We start from the raw sequence: 12,335 nt of genomic DNA on the forward strand, positions 1-12,335 counted from the left end.
ACCCTTGCACTGTTGTAAGGCGACTTCTCGCAACTTTGTCATAGCTTCTCCTTAGACGTCCATCCCTTTACTACAAGCCCTGTACGTTGAATCAAATAAAGCACTGTTGGAACATATACTGTCTCAAGTCGTTAGTTGATACCTCAGCTTGTGACCACTGCCACATTTAAAACACTCACTCGCTTCTCTACTGAGCTTCACCCAAGATGTGAATTCCAGCAAGAGTCCCAGGCTTCCTATTAATTCACTTGCTAGATCTGGTTCTGAAGACTTCAGTGCAAAGAGATGTCATGACCAAATATGGGCACATCTATTAGCGTTTACACCAAGTGACCATGGTTAAGCTAAGAAATTTGGGTTGGATTTCTAACAGAGCATATTTTTTTTCCAACTCTGGAAATTAGACACAAACCTATGTGAAGGCTAACCATAGGGTGACCTGGTGAACTGTGATGAGTTATATGTACAAGGATGGAATATCTTTTGATCCTTAGACTTCTATGTTATATCTATAATCACATAAGCTTTGCTTCCCTGATGAGTACTTTGATTTCCCAGGCCTCTATTGGATTCTCTATATTTATGGCACCCTTAAGGCTCATAGTTAGTAGAGACTATGACAGTCTAAAATACCTTATACCCAAACAGTACCCCACCATTCTTTTTGAACAGTGGCCCATGTGCTATGAACTTTAAGCGGGCAACCGATGCTCCTTAGTCATCTGTGCATTTTCTTATCCATTGAGAAAAAGCTGCTCCCGTTCCTACCTCTGAGGTGTCCAATAATCTTGCTCACTCATCCTGTGCCTTGCACAGTGCATGATTCAGCCCTTATAATGTTTTCTGATACTCCTCAGACCAAGTTTTGGAGATGTGTGTCTGCAGCCAGAATTACAGAGAGTGTTAAAGTCCTCACCTGTGACTTACATGTGCTCCATTACATATTTGCTTACCCAACCCATTGCTTAACACTTTTTCATCCCCAGTAATGTCCCCATCTAAGGCCACACTGTGTGTTTTCAGCATATTAATGATTCCCAGTTAGGGTGCCCCTAATATGCCCTTTGGTGTTTTGTTCCCCCTGAGCAGGTAGCTTGTTTGCTTGTTGATCCTAGCAAGTGGCAGCTTTTATTTTGTATTTTTAGTGGGCAGCACACTGCAGCATCCATTTTAGACTTTAGGGAGCATAGGCATGGTCCCTGTTAAAACAGGAACCTGTTTCTCAAGTCCAGTGAGACTCCAGAATGAGGTTATGTTTACCCCGTATCCATGGAAATTAGTTTATGGCCACATAAGTTCATGGACTTCCTGAGACTGCCGGGTTGGCACCTCTGAGTATCCATGACTGCAGATGTCCAGTTGTCTGAATGTTAATCTTAGATTCACTGCTGCTGGTCCGAAAGGCTTAAAGTTGAGACTATCCATGATTGGGAAGCTGCTAAATAGTGTTCCTGAGTGGATACTTGAAGTGCACCCAGCTCCCAAGAGTGCTATAAAGATTAGGAGATTGCATCATAACCTGATCAATTGGTGGATCCTGTCCAGGCACAGCTGAAGAGGCCTCAATCCAGAGCTGCCCTGCTGAGGGATCTCTTCTGAACCTGCAATTGAGGGCACAATACTGCCGGGTTCTATACAATTAGACTTTTCCACACCGGCCCCCTTCATCTGACCCAGGAGGACTAGCTGTAGTACTCCCCTTCAAGCACTCCTTGCTCCCTGAAAATACACCTTCTGGACTTTGCCAGGCTCACCTTGTCTGGAAAACGAAACCACCTGCAAGGACGGCCATTGTGCAGGATCTTAGACCTACAACTATCGAATCCTACAACTTGCCTGCTTTGAACCACTGGGGCACCACCTTCACTGTTTGGCTACCAAGAATGTAATTATAGCTACTGTTCTGTACCCCGGCATCAGGTTTGTCCTTCAACACCTCATGGGATAACCTCATGGGATAACCTTTTAGTGCAAGCTGTCCAAAAACACCACTTGTGCTGACAGTAGAACGTTTGACTGCTTTGCATGTCTATAACTGCAGCACTTTCTCATTAGTTTATCTGAATGGATAACATTTAGTTTCACATTCACTCTACAAAAAAGTATCTATAATGTTGTGTTTGGATTCCAGAATGGAATTCTCAACCCGCCTCGGGTGAGCAACAGTCCCATTTCCTTTGGGCCCAGTAAATATTATGTTTCCCAATGGTTATCCCTTTAGACTGGGAATAGACCTGGTTCCTCTGGCCTTCAGGATTGTAACTCCATATCTGTTCATGGCCTCCTTTAGTAAAAAGATTATACTTATTGTGCAGGTCCCTCGTGGCAGATGTCTCAGCACATAGAGCCCTCAGTAGATTCTCGCATGAGGAGGACTGTCTGCAGGGGCATCAGAGTGGCCAGTAGCCCTTACCTTCCATTAATGGCCTTGCTTGAGCCTCCCCTCTGCTGCAGCACCTCCCTTTCAGCAATCTGACTCTGAAATTTGCAATAGGGTGATACAGCTGCTGCCCAGTCTTTGTCTGCTTTTTCCATGCCCATGTTAAGTTGCACTCATTTCCTAACAAGAGTGTGGCAATCGTGTCATTAACCTGCAATTACAGTGCTAGTTAGAAATCCTTTTGTGGGTGGCACTAGCTAACGAAGTGGGTTTCAGGAAACTTGCCAGATCCTCTGGGGTGTGCTGCATCCAGACTACAAAAGGGATACTGGCTCCAATATTTCTAAATGTATAGCATAGACCACCCACATGTTGAGTGCTCACAGGAATTTCTCTTAAGGCCTCTGGAGGATGTTCATAGACACTGTGAGGGGTCAGAAAGTAGAGGTGGACACAAAGTTGTAATGTTTTCAACATTAGTCATTTTATTAAAATAAAAAGGGTTTGGATAAAGGCCTATCCGTCCCTTTCCTAAAGGGAGATTCTCTGCTTGGAAAACTAAAACTAAAGCAAGCTGACCTTGTGTCCAAAATGTATCTGACCCTCGCATCAAAACATATGATCAAAAGGTCCAAAGCAAGTGTCCTTGCTTTAAATTCAGCAAAAAGTGTGCAAAAACTAAATATGTAAACCCAACAAAGCAATCCTTGTGTCCAGGAGTTGATTCCCTTCCCTGTGCTATCTCGGGTATAGTGTTGAAAGTGTTCTGCTCAAACAATGTTCCATTAAGATCAGTGGAAATGTCTCTTTCATATAACACTCTCCCAAGATTGATGAAAAGTGTCTTTTCCCAAGTAATGGTATTGGAAAAGAGTGGCATAATAGCCTTTTACTCACAATGGCGTTTGAAAGGATGGCAAAAGTGTCTTCTATATAACTTCTTAAGGATGGTCTCCTGGTATAGTCTCCTGCCAGGAACCTTTTTCACGATGTCTTTTCTTTTTGCATACCCTACATGGATTACCTGGTGTACTCTCCTGCCAGGAATCCCCCTCTGCTTTGCAGATCCCCTAGTGTACTCTTCTGCCAGGTAACTTTCTTACCAAGGCTCACTGCCTGTTGTACCTCTTTGACCATTTCTTTTTACAACTTTCTCTGTCAGTCTCTCTTTCTCTTTACGTATAACACAGTTGTACTCCTTCAATGTTTATACTTTATTTGCTCCAGGCATTACTTTTTCCAACTTCCCCCAAATAGGCATCCCATACATGGAGACCTTTTCAAGCTTTGTTAATTCCATTATTGATGTTCATCGGCTTGTGGCAATACTTGTTCCAACCTTCCCCATATTGACTACATATATATGAATATTTTTACAGATCTTGCCTTTAAATTGCTTCATTATAGTTCATTTGCTTATGACAACATTTACTCCAGCTTTCCCCATATCAACATATCATATATGGAGACTTGGATAAAAACAATCTTTGTCGGTATGCCCCGGGGCTCCCAGTATTCTTGGTCAGACTCCCTAGTTTTGCTGGCCTTTCCAACCCGTGGCGTGTAGCTGCGATGAAGTCTGTGCTGCAAGAAAGCTTTCACTGCTCTGCAGACCCTCTTGCGGTTCTCCAGCTGGCTTCCCCGGTGGAATTGCTGCTACTCAAAGTGACCACGTCCCTGGCAGCCTCTCATTTGCTGCCGGCTCATCAGCGGTCTCCCATCAGCGTGTTCCAGGTCTCTTTCCTTTCTAGTTGGAAGCGCCTGCCTTCTTCAGCATAGACTGCTCGCGTATGTCTGCCTTCGGTTCTGCTTTCCGCTGTGCCCACTCTGTGTCTCTCTTCTTCTCCTTCTCTACTACCAATTCGAAAAGGCGCGCCATTTTGAAATGTCCCGCACAGCTGACTGGCATTACAACTAATCTTCAAATTTAGCTTGATGTGTTTTTCTGCTCCACATTACTTCCTTTCTCCTCTTCCTCGTCCCAGTACTATAGGCTTTATGGGAGTTCGAGTCCATAGGGTTTTTAGACTTTAACACTGTATCACTTGTATTTGGTTCAGATTTACAATATGCCATCAGTATTTTGGAGGCTAAATTGTCAGGGGGAGGGGTGGGATACTGAATCTCTTTAAATGGAGTCATCGCTTCCTCCTGATATTTGTCCTCTCCACAACATGATCCTCCCTCATAATACCAACCCCAGTGTCACGATCAGTTAGCAGCATCCTTCCCCTAGCCGTGTGGCAGAAGAACAACAGGGAATCAGTGATGACTCTGCAGGATTCATCACGTACAAACAGAACATCATCTTCAGACAGAACATCATCAGTTGGTTCAAAGAAAATGACCACTAAATGCACTCTAGTCACTATCCTACTATTCCTTCTCTTTTTGCACTGTAAATAGACACCCCTATGCCTACTTGATGTTGAACTGCTTTCTATTATGTGATGTCTTCCTGATTATGCTTACTGTATGTACATACCTTGCAATTGACAATTTGACTGTATAATAACTGTGTAACCAACCCTAAGCTGAAAATACTAATGTACCCCCTGCGCCCTGATACCCTCGGGTCTGGCACACATTGCGAATAAACAAACAAACATACCCTTCCCCAAATGTTGCTGGTTTTCACCGCCTTTATTGGGAACCGGGAAAGGAAATCCACATTACCCATTTTATTTGCTTTTAGATGCTCTACAGAGAAACAATAGGGCTGTAAATCAAGAAACCAGCACATGGCCCTTGCATTAGTGTCTTTGCGAAGGCTTAACCATTTTATTGGGGCATGGTCTATGACATGTTGGAACTTTCTGCCACTTAACGGCACACTTAATAGCTAGGGCTTTAAGTTCAAGAATCGCAGAATTCTTCGCTAGGGTAAATAACTTTCTACTTATATAGAGGACAGGATGCTCTATAACATCCATCATGATGTAGAGAAGCAGGCATACACGTCATGTATGGAATGCTCCCCCTTACCTCCGTCATACTGGACGAACAGCAAGAGAACACTGTACATGACACCAGGTATCATCCCAATACCACATCGAAAGTATGAGAGATGTTATGAGCTCAGACAACTGTACCCGCGAACTGATGCGGTAGATTTGAGTCTGTAGACTGCTGGATATAGACAAACTAGAAGTACAGTAAGACAGATGAGAAGTGAAGTCATGAAGAGAGAAGATACAGGGATGCACTGAATCTGATAAACGAATATCTAAAGAATGAAGATGTAACTGAAGCAACAAAGTAAAAATGTATGCAAATATCAGGAAAACCATATATACTAAGAAGATAAGTAACAGGATGTAATCAATGTATATATGCAGAAATGCAAGGTAGACAAGACAACGTAGAAGCTTGCTAAAGTAGACAGTATAACGCGGGTAAAGCGGCCATTTTGAGAAAATGGACATCAGCATTGTATAAAAGTAAGCTAGAAGCCTTGAGAGGAGAGAGAGAAAGAGAGACCAAGAGGCATGCCTACTAGAAAAGGGGCATCCAATGAGGTTACTAACACTTACATAAAGTATAGGTTTATATGTTTCCCTTAACAAATCCCTCTGTCCAATAGCTTTTATGGTTTGCACAGTAGGATGACATCATAGCTGACGTATAATGAGGTAACTTTTTTCAGAACTGAAAAGATTTGAGTGTGTGAGCTACAATGTTTGTTCGGCATATTACCCTACTTTATTGAACTGAGGATAAAGTAGTATTTTGCTATATTCTTTGAGTCTCTCTTGTTATTTGGGCATGAGATTGTTTATTGTGACAATCCCATTCGGCACTTGGAATGCTCCATGTGCAACTGCACAATGACTCTGTGAAAGAACTGCGCCTGAACCTCTATGTGAGTGTGAGGAATTCGACATTCCGCACAGGGAGTGTGCGCTCGCCTGTTTTTTTTTTTGACATTTTGAAATTAAATTAAATTTTGGGAGATCAACCTTCTGGAAATGTGTGGGGCTAATCCGCACATATTTTGCAATACTCGCCACACAAACACATAGTCAAGTGTACTCTGGGGGGACACAGCCTACAGGCACAGTTCTCCTTTCATGTTCATCTGGAATGCGACAGCCACAATTACATCAAAGCATCTCAGGAAGGGTGAAGGCAATGCCTTCCTGCTGCCATGGCCAGCCTAATTAAAATATCAAAAACTCCAAGGATCCACCCTGCTCACTGTCAGTTCTGTGTGGTGGCAGCACCTACTGATGAGTTAATTGAAGCAGACCCGCGAAGAGGCCTGGTCACAGAACTAACAAATGCTAGGAAACCCAACACCTTTTTGATATGCATCTGTCAACTGAAGTCCGCTCCCACCCCTTAGTATGAAGGGCAGTGAATGTCATGAATGGGACAACTGTTTACAGTAGACAACCCCTGCAGGGGGGACCCCCTTTCAGAGGGAAGACTTATGTGATTTGATGGAGACAGTAAGTCTGTTCTCAACACAAACCTCAAGGGAGACTTATGCTTTATCAGGAGCTGCAGAGAGCTCAGTTAACCAGAGAGACACTTTGATCCACAACAGACAGATTGGTGGGACCTAGTAGCACGTGTTGTTACCCCTTTACCTTTCCTGTTGCAAAGCACTCTGGTTATGACATCACGCATAACAGAATATTGTTAGTGGGGTCCCAGGATTTGTTCATTAAGGTAGACTTAGCCTGCACCAATCACTGTGGCCCATTTGGCTCTAAAAGAGGGCTGAGCCCCTCTCTTGGAAGATCATCCGACGACTTTGAAAGGAGTAAGAAGGACTCATTTGGACCCTGACTGAAGGTACAGTCTGGCCTGCAGCTTCCGCCAGTGAAGGAAGGCCAGGATGTCCAGGGGGGGAAGCAAGATCCCTCCCCTAAACATTTTCCAGGCAACAGAGGGAGATACCAACCTCAGAGGACCCGCCCAGCAGCTTCCAGGACTGGTACCCAGCCAGAACACAGTATGCCCTGCTAGGTTCTGCCAGCAAGCCTCCTTAGTTGGAAGTGCCACAGAGTCCCTGAACAAAGGACAAGGCCTTTGCCTACAAACACTCTCCTCAGCTTTGGGTCGTCCACGTTTAAGGACGTCGCAAGCCCTGCGAAGAAGCTAGGAGGAGTCCCATGACAAGCATAAACCAGCATCAATCTTTTAAGGACATATTCGAGGCTGTCAAGCCCTCGAACTGCGATTGACTGCCCCACTGACTGTTGTCACTCTGCAGTCCCTAAAACCATCCGAGACACCTCGAGCAGCATTCCAGATCCGCTAAACCAGCACAGAGACGGCAATTGTTAACCCTGAACCGCTGTGTAGGCCAGCCTGCAGTCATCAAACCTCGCTTGCTGAACTACCTGCCGCCTGATACCCACTGCTGTCTCCCGTCTTGAGGTCTGTCACAGAAGCTGCAAGGCGTCCTGGAACCGACTCGATGCTTTCTAGCATCAAGATCATCTCAAGCCCCAGATACATTGTGGTTCTGTCCCCCTGGTCCTTCTCCAAAGGTCCCTAGTGATATTTATGACCCCTTGCTCCCTTGGTGCTGAAACCAAATAACCTTTAACAGTTAAGACTGATTGCTTTACCGACTATCCTCCTGTCAGTAACCAGAGTGCATCCCTTTCCTTAGTGAAACTGTCTGTCCTCTGTGTTCCTTTACAGGGTGGGTTGTATTTTTTAGTGTGCTAGAACTGTCTGTTGTAATATTAAAGTAGATATGTGTATACAACCTTGACTGTACAGTCTCTTTTATCATTGGGTAACAATTGTATTTTCTCTGTGTTGCAACTAACTAATGTTCCACGACCTTGCACAGATAAGCCTGCTGTTCCGTCCATGTTACCAAAATTGGACAAGGTGGTTTATAATTGGATTTGTGTTTCCAATCTGTTCAGATTCCTTCTGGTGTACAAGAGGTGTGGGGCTAATTGATGGTTTAAAAAACAGATATTCATCCCTGTACCACTGGAGCCCCAGAAGTTGATTCATAACATGAGTCATCAGTTTGTAGGATGAATTTCTTATTGAAGTCTGCCACCTTCAACCCAGGTTTCTATACAAAAAATGTTTCAATTTATTAAAACATGCTTGATCTTCAGGATGCCATTTGATTTTATGAGGTTCAGCATTTCTGAGTTTGTCAGAAGAGAAGTTATAGACGAGACGTCTAGCATACCCAACTAACTCTAAAAAGGCTTGTAAATCTTGGTTCTGGGAGAAGGAATTTCTTTGACCGCTTTGACATTTTCAATCTGGGGTTGAACAAGTCCTTTTCCTACAGAGAATCCAAGATATTTTACGGCAGACCTAGCAAGATGACATTTCTTTGGATTTGCATTAAGCCCTGCTTTCCACAGGGCCCTCGTAACTAAACATAGATGGTACATGTGTTCTTTCCAAGATTTGCTATGTAATATCAATATAAGCCCCACAAAAGGAAGCATAGGGTCAAAGAACTTGATCCATTAACCTTTGAAAGGTAGCTAGAGTGCCATGCATACCAAAAGTAGGACTATACATTGAAAAAGCCCCAGTGGGGGGAGTGGGAGCTGTTTTTGGTTTATCTGCGGGATTAACTAGAACTTGCCAGTATCCCTTTGTCAGGTCCATCGTGGTGAGGTATACTACATCTCCCAACCTGTCAAAATGACCATCAATTCTAGGCATGGGATAACTGTCAAATTGGGACACGTCATTAACTTTTCTAAAATCAATGCAAAATTTCCATGATTAATGATGACCAACACAATGGGGGAAGACCATGGGGTTTGAGAAGGTTCTATAATATCGGCCTTTAACAGGGTTTCCAACTCCTCTTGAATTACATTCTTTCTACTCTCACGTATTCTATAGGGTTTTAAATGAATTAGCCTTGCCTGGAGGGGTACCGACGTAATGCTATACCCCTTTCACTCTTCCTGGTTCTGTTGTATAAACAGCAGGTAACTGTTCTGAAATATCCATCAAATCTTGTATTTGATTTTTTTTCCGCTAACTCTGGAGAGATTAGTGTTTTGGTGTTATTTTCATCAGATAACTGACTAGTCAACATCACTGAAATCTTCGGCAGGATATTCTCTCCATTCTTTCTGAAGATTTATGATAGATGTGAGTTTTAATGTTTCTGTCTGATTGTGAGACTTGATAATTAGAAGGTCATGTCTGTTCTATAATCTCATAGGGTCCATGCCACCTAGAAAGCATTTTATTTTCTGAGGATGGAAGGAGAAATAATACCTCCTGACCCACAGAAAAAGATCTTAACACAGCTTTCTTATCATGGTACTCCTTCTGCTGTTCCTGGTTTCTAATCATATTAGTCTGTACTATGGACCAAACAGCTGCCATATATGGTTTCAAGCGCTGAGCAGTTTGGAATATTGGTAGAGCAGCTTTTTTTCGCTCTTCCAATGTTTCCCCCAACATGTCCAAAACATCTCTTGGTTCTCACCTATATAATAATTCAAACTGGGAGAATCCTGTGGAAGATTGTGGTGTTTTACTAATGGCAAAAAGGGCAAATGCTGTCATAACATCCCAATTCTTTCCATGTACTTCTACTAGTTTCTTTAAAATGTGTTTCAGGGTCTTATTAAATCATTCAACCAAACCATCAGCTTGGTAATGATGAATAGAAGTACACAAAGTTTGAATCTGAAAAATCTCCTTCACCTCCAACATAAGTTTACTCATAAAGGTAAACACTTGATCTGTCAAGATCGCCTTTGGAAAACCAACCCTTGAAAAGAAAGGAATGTAAATTTTTAGAATTTGTTGTGAGGTCTTATTTCGTAAAGGAAACACTTCAGGGTAACGAGTTGCATAGTCCAATATCACCAATATGTATCAATTCCCCAACTTTGATGGTTCTAGGGGTCCAACTATATCCGTAACTATGCGTGAACAAGGTATATCATTAATGGGTAAGGCTTGTAAGAGATCTGGGGAGGCACCTGGGTACTTGTTTTCTGACAAAGTGCACAAGTACTGACAAAATTCTTTATATCTGCATTTATTCCTGGCCAGTAGAATCGGTTGAGATTTTTGGGATTGAGTTTTAGCTATTCCTTGATGCTACCTGTCAGATGAGAAGGAACAATTTCAAAAACAATTTTTTGATGAATCTTAGATACCACTATTTGTGACCTAGAAATACTGTCGGGTCCAACATCTCCCCTGTATAGCAACCCAGATTTTAAAAAGAAAAATAGTTACCTCTTTTCCCTTCCTTTCTCTTCAGGCAATACCTGAATGAAAGGTTCTGCCACTAAGGGATCATTTCTTTGGGCAAAGGCTAGGTCAGGAATAACCTCAGGTTGTTCTCTACTGTAGGGATATGTGTTATTGCTGATTCAGAAGACGGCTCTGTCTGCTTCTCCAAAACCTTTAGTTCCTCTCCCAGTTACGTCACTACCCTTGATTTCTTTGGGCTTAGGAAATGGAGCCTTCGCCAAAATCCCTTGGGCTAGTCTCTCCTCTGCTTTGATTTGGTAGGGTTGTTTCCCATTATTTTGTATCATCACTTTTACATTTCCTCTAAAATTGGGGTCTGATGGCCAATCTAATGTAAGTACCAGGAGGGAGAATAAGGACCAAATTTCTAGGTATTAAAGTTCGGCCCCCGGGTTGAATCATTTCACCCCTACTACTGTGGAAGTCAAATCCTATAGACAGTTCACTGGCAATGGTAGGATCGGAGACTGTCTTACGAAGTTTCTCAAACTAAAACAGTTTCTGTCAACTGAATTTGATCCCGGTTCTGACACCATATGACACCATATGTGAGGGTTCAGAAATGAGAGGCGAACACAAAGTTGTTATGTTCTCAACATTAGCCATTTTATTAAAATAAGGGTTTGGATAAAGGTCTAGCTGTCCCTATCCTAAAAAAGAGAGTTTTGCTGCCTAGAAAACTAAAACTAAAGTAAGCTGTCCTTGTGTCCAGAATGTGTGTTTTAGTGTGAGGGTAAACACAATCAAAAAGGCACAAGGTAAATGTCTGTGATTTAAATTCAGCAAAAAGTGTGCAAAAATCAAATATGTAAATGCAACAAAACAATCCTTGTATCCAGGGGTTGATTCCCTTCCCCTGAACAGTCTCCGGTAGAATGTTGAAAGTGTTCTGCTGAAATATTGTTCCTTTAAGATTAGTGGAAATGCCCTTTTCATATAACCGTCTCCCAAGGATGATGAAAAGTGTATTTTCCCAACCAATGGTATTGAAAAGAGAGGCAAAAGTGTATTTCCCCTGCAGTGGTGTTTGAAAGGATGGCAAAGGTATATTTTCTATACAACAACTTCTTAAAGATGGTCTCATAGTATACTCTACTGACAGGGACCTTTTTCACAATGTCTTTGCAGATCGCCTGGTATACTCACCTGCCAGGTATCTTTCCCCAAAGGCTCCTTGCCTGATGTACCTCTTTCACCAGGTCTTATTACAACTCTTTATCTTTCAGTTTCTTTCTCTTTAAGTATAACACAATTGTACTCCTTCACTCTTTATACTTTATTTGCTCCTGGTAGTACTTATTACAACTTCTCCCATATAGGTATCACACATATGGAGACTTGTTCAAGCTTTGTTTTTTAATTTCATTATTAGTGTTCATACTTGTTCCAACCTTCCCCATATTGACTTCATATATGAAGAATTGTACAGATCTTGCCTTTCAATTGCTTCATTAAAGTTAATTTGCTTATGACAACATTCCAGTTTTCCCCATATCGACATTTCATATATGGAGACTTGGGTAAATACAGTCTTTATCGGTACGCCCCGGGACTCCCAGTATTCTTCGGCACACTCACCTGTGTTTGCTGGCATTTCTGACCCTTGGCAGTGAAATTGCTGCTCAGCAACGTGACCATGTCCCTGGCAGCCTCTCCATTGCTACAGACACCTCTGCGGTCTCACAGCAGCATACGCTACGCTGTTCCCAGTCTCTCTCCCTTCCGG

The sequence above is a fragment of the Ambystoma mexicanum genome, chromosome 13, assembly GCF_040938575.1.
Source record: "Ambystoma mexicanum isolate Mex_15411 chromosome 13, UKY_AmexF1_1, whole genome shotgun sequence".
In the NCBI taxonomy this organism is placed as follows: Eukaryota; Metazoa; Chordata; class Amphibia; order Caudata; family Ambystomatidae; genus Ambystoma; species Ambystoma mexicanum.